Raw genomic sequence first — 9764 nt, 5'->3', positions numbered from 1 at the left:
TGGCCAATCGACGACCAATCAGAGAACGAATAGAATGATGATTCCTCTCTTTTTTAGAGTAGGATACTTTAAAAGATTGAAAATATATATCTTGTTTTGCGTACAACTTCTTTATTTTTAAGATTTAAAGGAGGTTTCTATTATCATATCATATTAATATTAATAATTTGATTTGATAAAAACTAATTGAATCGCAGCATGATACCCTAGTACTTTTGCACTCAAAATAATCGTTAATTAATTGAACTCTTAACTATATACTCCATACAGCACTAACTATGTACATGACAATTTTTCTTGTCACCGATGATGCAAATTTCAATGATTCTAGTTCCTATTAGAGCCTATCAAATCTTTTTTCGATGTAACTGAACTGTGATTGCACATATATTTTTTTTTTTAATCGTAGAGCCATTAATGATTTTTGATAGATTTTTATTGTAACATAATTTTATTGTAAGTAAAATCCAAGTATTAAAACTTTCCAATTGATTATAAAGAATTCATTTTTCGAGGACTCGAAAATTTAAATCAAACATAATATTATATCCTCGTTTGAAATTCAATGAGAGGTTGAAAATAAGTTTGCTTATGGCGTAGATGGTGTCGGTAATAAATAGTCGTAATAATCGTAATTGGTTATAGTAAATTGGAAAAATTGCAGAAACATTTCTGAAAGTTTGTGTAAATCGGTAACTGGCGACGGCTGTGCTGTTAAAATGATGTGAGTATAATGCTGGAAATACTGTAAAAGGTGAGTAAAGTAGGGCTCGGACAAAGAATAGACGTTATTGGAAAAGGTCACTTATAGATGTTGCTAGAGATAGCTCTTACTTAGTCATGCAGACGCGCTTATAGGTTTCCAGGTACACCCCATTTTTATCCCCCCTCTCCTTACTTCTGCTCTACAGATTTTTAGTTTAAATAATATATGTTTTGGAGTTTTTAAATGGATATGCTTCTGAAAAAAGTCACGAGCAATTGAAAATATGTCGAAACCATTTACTTTCCTGCATAAAGGAAATTTTGGCAACCTAAACTGTATCATGAACTTGAGCTCTATTGCTATACATACTTATTAAAAACTAAAACACACAATCTTCATTCAACACAGCTTCCAAATAAAAAAAATCTCAAATTTCACTCGCCCGCAAACGGCAACGTACGTGCGCTATTCGCGAGACATTCATTCGCCGCGTACATATAGCTGCGCTTGCACACGTCATGTATGGTCATTAGCGGCAATGAGTGGCAATTCAGGAGCATTCTTAGAAATTACAGGCACGCCAGAGAGGCGCAACACTCGCCGCGTGTCCTCCCCCGGCACTCGCTCGCTTGCGCGCAATTTCTAAATAGAAACGCGCAATTGGTGAGAATTGAGGCCGCCGCAGTTGCAAAGTGGCGCGCCGCGCACACGAGGCATAGTGATAGTCGCAAGTGCAATGGCGCGAGAGAGCGCTTTATATAAATCGAATACAATGTCACCGACGGTATGTACGCTAACTGCGCTGCTCGAGCAGCAGTGTCGTAATCCCTCTGGCGTTGGTGCAGCAGTCTATCGACGGAGGGCAGCACCGCGATTGAAATCTGCCGCCGCTGCCTCATCTTTCGATCCTCGTATATGATATTGGATTTTCAAGTAGAGCATATCCCTGCGCAGCTTCGTGGAATTCGTAAACACGTTCAAAGTGCGCATTTCAAAGCGGCGAAAAGAAAGAGCGAGAATTTCGCGCGCAGTATGTAGAATGCGAATTCCAGCGCACGTGCATTTTATTTTACGAGCAGCTCTTTTACCGTTTAATTATTCACTGCACGCGGCCCGCGCTCGCGGGTATAGTAATAAGGTTTCTTTTTATTGTCGTGTATGAATACGCGCGGAGTCGCGGGCTTTTGCATGCGATTATAGGTTCAAAAACAAATGCAGCGTATGGGAATCCACTTATAATTTTGAATATTCATTCGTTCTGCAGCTTGCGCGTTATGTATAATAATTGCGCGTATAAAGAGAAAGGCGCTGATTATTTACGACGAATCCGCCGTGCGAGTGCATTGAATAATTTAATCATCGTTCGAAGCTAATTACTATCAATGTGGCTGTATAATAATCATAAAGTTTACACACAATGTTTCCGCGAGTTTCGAAAATTCACGGATTATTATACCAACACATTGTATACGCTTTATAAGGCTCGCAATCTGCATCGCAGCGTTGATCATCAGGACAACTTGACACGCAGCGGACTTTATCGTACAATCTTCGTAAGATCGATCTACTATCAAAGATCAAACGACGTCCTTCGCGCGCGCGATAAACAAGCCGCGAGTTTGCCGTCGTGTTAAAAATAAATTTCGTGCGCGCCGTTAACGGAAAAAGGCGGATGCATAAACCATATAATGATATATAGAGAGCGGCGGGTATATAATAAATTTGTAAAAAAATGACCGTAATAACGCCGAAACATTTTACGCGGGAAAGAGCGCACTAAAAAAACGCGGGCAACTCGAGCGCGCGCGCTTTTTTTACGACGGAATAATTCAACGGCGCCGCGGCGAGAGCGCAATAATTTTTTCTCTCTCGCGCGCGAACTTTTCGCATCCATAATTTTATCGCGCCTGTATGTATATATACGTATATTCGCATTGTAAACGGAGAAAGTTCATCATTGTGCAACGCGCGCGTCGAAAATTATCGAGCGGGAATAAAACATTGTAAAAACAGTAGCGCAGCTGCGGCGTTTTCCGAAATTCGCTCGGCGCGTAGTAATTATCGTCGCGGTTCGGGCGACTTTTATCACGCGGCGGAAAAGAGTTGTCGAAATGAAACCTCGTCGCGGGTCCGGAGAAGTATATAGAGAGAGGAGAAAAAACAACAAAGTCCGCGACGGCGAAATTAAAGCGAGAACGGTGTACCGCGCGTATAGCTGTGTATATATAAGAGCGAGGGCGAGACAATGAGAGCTGCAGGAAAGAAAGAGAAGATCCAGAGGATAAGAAGTCCGCCGACGGAACTCATTTCCTTAGCTCTCTTATACACAGCTGTATAACGCGCTGCGCCTTTTTTCTCTCTTTTCTCTCGGGGGGAGCGGAGTCTCGAGAGCGCTGGCTGCATTCCCCTGTTTTCCAAGATTCCAGCCGGAATCCGCTTAAGCTTTCCCCCATTATTGCGTTTAGAGCGATTTCGCGCTTCCCCGAGCTTTCGGGAATATAATAATCTACGATCGTCGTTGGGAAAAAAATGGATCGTTGATTAATTACATACCGATATAGTGATATAACGAAAGTTCGCGTGCATCTGCTTCCGAAAAATCGCCAACACGGCTTATTAGGCGTCGTTCCCGCGCGATCCCCCGATAAATCGCGGCGAGTTCACGCCCGCGCGCCGAAACTTTAATCGCCGTATTGCCAGCTCCTCTTCCCTCGCTTTCGTATGCGCGTATACGTTTTATTCCTCGCTCGGCAGTGCTTTACACGGCCGATCTTGTAGGCAACGACTCCCGCTGCGTAAGTATTCTCCGGCTGTGCGCGAGCTGCAACAATTACCGACCACTTTATTTCTCTCCGGCTCTAAATATCGTCTCTCTCTCTCTCTCTCTCTCTCTCTCTCTCTCTCGTCTTCGTCCCCGCGTTCTTTGCTCATTTTTTCCTGCCATTCTCGTGCTTCTCTCTCTCTCTTTCTCTCTCTCTCTCTCTCTCTCTCTCTCTTCGCGTTCTGCTTGCTCACTTATGGCCACTTGGCTTACGCTTACGCAGCTGTCTCTCCGCGCTTGCAGTGTAGTCCATACTCTTTTTGTTTACATTTCGCTTGAACAAAAGCGCCTCTCCCCTACTGGCTTTTCCATCTTCTCCGGTATTTATAATACCTATGCGAGAGAGAAAAAGTCTCGATCGATCGTCAAAATTCGAGTCGAAAAAAATGTTCTCTCTCTCTCTCTCTCTCTCTCTCTCTCGACTAATCTTCCCCGAGCAGCGGAGTCCCCGGCACACCTCCCCCCTCGCACTGCAGCAGCAGCAGGCGGCGGCAAAATTAACGCCTCAGCGGCGGCGGATTTCTGAAAAAAAGCGAGCGAACAAAAGACTCGGCTTCCCTTTGCCGCTGCACTTTTTCCATCTCTCTCTCTCTCTCTCTATACTCTCATAGCCGAGCGCTCGGGGAGTGTAGAGGCGAAGAGCCGCTCGTAAAGCAACGAAAGCGTATAGCCTCTCTCTCTCTCTCTCTCTCTCTCTCGGCTTGGTATTAATTGGCTCCGGGTCCGCCGCCGCCGCCCAGTTTCCCCGCTGCAGCCGGTTTCCGAGTCGCGAAAACCTTCTGCAGCCTCCTTCCTCGTCCGAAAAAATTGTGTTCCTCGCTCTTGTCCCTGCGCGCTGCGCTCGCTATTCCCCGCGCACAAGAGAGAGAGAGGCAGCTATAGGTATAGAGTGCGCAATACAGGTCAGGCTGCAGTGGAAGCAGAGAGAGTCCGCGCGGACTGAACGAGCGCGCGTCGCTCGAGCAGTGCGCTCGGGATTGGACGGAAAAAGCCGAGAAAGTCGAGGCATTGGAGTTTTTCGCTGCAAGTAGACGCCCACGGGCGAGCGTAGGCGTAGCCCGGATTTTTCCGTTGGTCGAGCGCACCGAGCCCGGCGATTTCATAGGTCCCCGGCTTTTTCGACGCGGCTTCTTTCCGAGTCCGCGCGGACTGCTTGCGCTCGAACACTTATACGTGCGCCGCGTCACTGTGGTAGTGCCGTCGGGGTTAAGATGCCTTGGCAATCAAGTAGAACCTTCGGCCGACGTAAGGGGCGGTTATGGGTGGTTACGAACAGGCCCGCGAGCTATTTCGCCGAGGAAGTATACTCGCTCTCTCTCTCTCTCTCTCTCTCTCTCTCTCTCTCTCTCTCTCTCTCTCTCTCTCTCTCTCTCTCTCTTGGCTTGTGCTAGACTGGGACGAGGACGAGCTTCGCCACCTTTTCCCTCTGTGTGCGTGTGCGTGTGGATACACTGCTCCGCGCGCTTGTCGGAAAATGAGCGTGTGTCGAGGCTCTGTAAGTGAATATATATTTACGCTGTGTGTGTGCGCGCGGAACTTTATGAGAGAATAAATGGCAGCGGCGGCCGCGTATCTACCTATTTGTAAAGCGGCTCGCTGAATTTGCGTTAATTATTCGTGTTGCGCCCGGCACCGCCGTATTTTCGAATATATATTTATGCACATTATTGTATTGGACGGAATTATTATTGCGCGCGTACAAGAGCGAGCGATGGTGATGATGATGATGACGACGATGATGATGATATTCGCCGATGCATTGTGCGCCCGAATACGAGAGAGATTTCAATTGATGTAAATGCGTGGGAGGTGTATAACTGTTATATGTGCATGGGAGCTAGTGGATGATCGACGGTGATATTATAGTTTTGACGGAAAAAAACTTATACAGCGAGTGTATTATATGCAGAGCCAATATACCGCCGGCGATATTACCAAAAATAACATCCCAACTCTGTTTGCACTCGGCGAATGCGCGCTATACTCGAGCAATATGTGCAGCAGCAGCTCGACTCTTTTCTCCTGCCGCTTGGGTGCGGTTGCGGCTTCTCTCGAAATCGCGGAGGAGTATTCCGCGCAAGCGCGCGGCTGTAAAAAGAGATCCGCTGGCATATAGCATGTGTATAACGAGGGGAAGAGAGCGAGAGCGCGGCTTTCGTCGCGGTTTTCACCGCCAAGGTGTGTATACGTGTGTATATGTACTGCGGGGGGAGGTTCAGTAGCCGGGAATTAATGATTTTCCCCGTCGCTGCAGCTTTCTCTCTCTCTCTCTCTCTCTCTCTCTCTCTCTCTCTCTCTCTCTCTCTCTCTCTCTCTCTCTCTCTCTCTCTCGCGGCTGCGCAATATCGACGCGCGCTTAGCCAAGATTTACCCGGGCTTTTCGGTTAATTAGGATGTTCGCTGCGCGCGTAATTGAGAGTTCTTTAGACCTGCGGCGTATACTTCTTCGCTAGTTGTTTTCTTGTTGTACGGCTATTTTCGTAGGGGGGGGGGGGGAATTTTGGTTTCTTGTAACAGAAATGTGTGTACAGTAATTATGTATTGCGAGAATTTATAAACCCAGTCGCCTAATCCAATTAACAATATAGGTATATACTGTATAATCCGTATTAAATTTTCAGTATAAAAGATGATAAACGATCGATCTCTGATTAATTATATGCTTCGGTATAGATAAGCGTCGCTTTTAACATTTGAGATTTTAGTATACAGATCGAGAAACACTGATTATAATACTGCAGTATAACTTCAGCTTTCGAATTCATAAATGATGCGAGAGTGAGAGATTAATTTCGCATGCCGCATGTTTACGATTATTGATGCGATTTTCATATGAATTTTCAATCCTCGACTAATATCAGCTCTGTAATCACCCTCATTTGCAAATTTCAAAATAATGTTGCCCATAGACCGTGTTCTAAAAAAAAATCCTAAATTAAATCATTAAATAAATAGATTAGGCGATCCAACTCAAAACCGTAACTCATTCCTCCCTCAACCATTATCTCGCAAAACATATTTAGACTCTTATTAATTACTTAATCACTCTCCCATTCCAATTCAGTCCTTTTCAAATCCCCTTCCAAAACGAATCCGTGTATATTTCAAACATTCTCACCGTATAACCCCGAAAAAAAGATTATTAAATTACAGTCCCTCTCGTACACTCCTTTCAGCGAGAATTCGCATAATGTGCGCAGTCCGGGTGAAATTAATTTTTCAAAGCACCGCCCTCGGAAAAATAAAAAGCCACAGGGCAAAAAAAAAACGTAAAATTCCCGATCCCTCGGCTGCGCAGAGAATTTTTCAACAATTCAATCTGCATATTCGCCGAGGAGAGGTCGCTGCATCTACACACACGCGCTCGCTCACTTCGTACTACATATCCGGGCTCAAAAGCTTCCTCTCCTCGTTTTGTCTTACATTTCGCTCTTCAACGAGACAAAAAAAAAGAAGCACGGAAAGCTCGCGCGCGCAGTGAAAAAGCAGCCGCCGCCACTGCTGCTGCTGCTGCTGCGACTCGTAAGCCGAGGTCGAGTGCAAAAGCTTTTCGGGCGGCAGCAGTAGAGCACTCTTTTTTTTCTCCCAGCTCTCGAGAGCTTTTTTCTGCATCGCGCCTACGCTATATCCACGTATAATGTAACGTCGTTTCGCGTCACCTCTATACACACACACACACAAACACACACATACGAGCTTGCATCGTATACGTGCGCGCGCAAGCTCTCTTTCTCCGTGCACTCTCTTTCTCTCGCTCACTCTCTGGTGCCGCATTTTCACACGACGCGCCCACACACACACACACGGGTTTTGCTTAATATGCATCACAGCGGCGACGACAAAGTCAGCCGAGCTTTTTTCCCGAGAGCTTTTTCCGCGCGCGGGGTGTGGGAGCAGCGGCAGCAGCAGCAGCCGGTTAGACTTTGAAATTAGGTGCGTGTGTACGATGGCGACGACGGCTAGAATAAGGATGAAAATTTAAAAGCGAAGCCCGCTCCGTGCTCAGCTGGGATAATATTTTTTTAAGCTTAATCACGTTCGCAGTTTATTTGGGATTTCGCTCGCTCGGTCCTTTGAGATAGAGAGAGAAAGAGATGAATTAAATTTTTCGCATCGAATTAATGAGCCGCGCGAGCTGCAAAAGATCGATATTCGGGCAAAGTTCCAGAGTAAACCGGAAAATTAAAAAAGCTCAGCCGACAAAGCGGCGCGAGTGCGAGTATAATAAAATCGAAATTCCATTCGCGGCACGTCGCAAAACAAACCCCACTTTTGCGACGCTATATATGTACGTGAAAAGAGTTCAAGCATCATAATGCTGCACACACATAAACCGGCTCTCGACGCGCATCGAATCGGACACAAAGGGAAATTAAAGAACGACGCGTGATTTAACGAATAATGAATCGCAAACAATGCGAGAGAGAGAGAGAGAGGGTGGGAGCAGCCGATATCGATACGCGCTCGCGCATCAAAACGCGAAGGCGCGAGTTATTGAAAGGAGTGATAGCTCTCCCTCGTCGCTTTGAAAATCACTGATTTGCGCTAATGAAAGTCGATATTATACAACGCGCGATCCTACGCGCCAGGCACGGGAAAACTGAAAAAACATCAAGTGAGCCGGAACAATGCGCGCGAGTCACGTATACGTATCTATATATAGGCAGGACGAAATTGACGTTCGCGCGCCAGCGCCGGGGTATAGAGAGGGTAGTTGAAAACAATGGGGGGCGGAAATCGCCACGCGAAAAAGGCCGAGAGCGACCGGAGTGAAAAGTGGGATTGATCTATCGAGAGCTGGGAGAGAGGAACATCGCGTATGGCACACAATGATTCGGACAAGCCGCCGGCAACTTTTCAATGATTCGCATCAATTTTGTTCCTCTCTGGGTTGGCTTTTTTTCACCGTGCCAATGCTATATTGACCGAAATTCTATCGCGTTTGGCTGTTATTTCATCTCTCTAGATGTTTTGTATACTGAATATACTGCGCAGTTATCGCCGGGATGGAAAAATTTGTTTATATTACTATACATTTATCAAAAATTGCTATACCAGTATAGTAAAAATTGCACTTCGCTTTGACTCGCTGTGTTTCGTCGGTAAAAAGTTATCGACAGAGCTGAAAAATTCGTCGTAATTTAACCCGACGACAGAAATTCGCCTGCTCACTTACTGCTGCTAAATAATGAAAGTTCTCCCGTCCAATACGCTACAAACATAAATAAGAGAAGAAACATTATCAGACGACAAAATGAAAGGAACAAAAATATATTTTTAAAAAGATTTAGTATCCATAAAATTTTATATGCGGTATAGTAAAAATTGCTATGTAGTATAGTAAAATTTGATAATTTGAAATTTTATTGTACCATATACTAAAATTTACTATAAATCGAGTTTGTGACCTCTTTACTATATTGGTATAGTAATTTTTTATGAAAATTGTAGGAATATTTAGTGATACATTTCTCTCCGTGTAATTGTGAGCTTCATTTGCAGTATGTGGAATATCTTGGGTATTCTATAAGGTATATACATGTAACGCCATTTATAATCATCGCGAATTCGTCAGAATTTAACATTTTTATATGGAATTTTTCCATTATACCCGTTCTCGGTAGCTCAGATGTACCTCATTTTGAATATCTCTTTATGACTGTGAGAATGAATAATAAACGGAAAGAATTTTTCAGTAAAAATTACCGGAATAGCACGGTAATCGTGGGCCGCCGTGTCTTTCTGAAAGTTTTTATCTCACCCAAGATATTATTTATCTTGCTCCCCGTAAATTTTACTGAATCGGCACTGTAAATTTTTTAATGTCGAAAATTTTTACTGTGCTGTAAAGGAAATTCATGCGCGGCCATGTGCGTCATCTGCTTCCATAACCTCCAAATCTAACCCTGATGTACACTCGTTGAATCCAACGAATTTCTTGGTTCAAAGTGTGTCATATACAAATAACCCTTTATATATCAATAATACGACGTTACGAATCACGAACATGTATACAACAAAATATCATAATATAGAGCATATGGAGAAAAATAAAAAAGTACCGAAAATTTTACTGTGCCGATGCAGTAAAAGTGCTCTAGATGGAGGGCGTCCCTACGTTACTATGCTAGCACGGTAATTTTGAACCTTAATTTCTATGTAATTTTTATTGTAAAATTCTTTCCGTGTATAAGAGAACAAAAATAGATACGCGATCGAAAGGCAAATATCTATTCA

This window comes from Nasonia vitripennis, chromosome 2 (assembly GCF_009193385.2).
Source record: "Nasonia vitripennis strain AsymCx chromosome 2, Nvit_psr_1.1, whole genome shotgun sequence".
Taxonomy (NCBI): domain Eukaryota; kingdom Metazoa; phylum Arthropoda; class Insecta; order Hymenoptera; family Pteromalidae; genus Nasonia; species Nasonia vitripennis.
The sequence above is the reverse complement of the archived record's forward strand: the minus strand, read 5'-3'. Positions refer to the sequence as shown.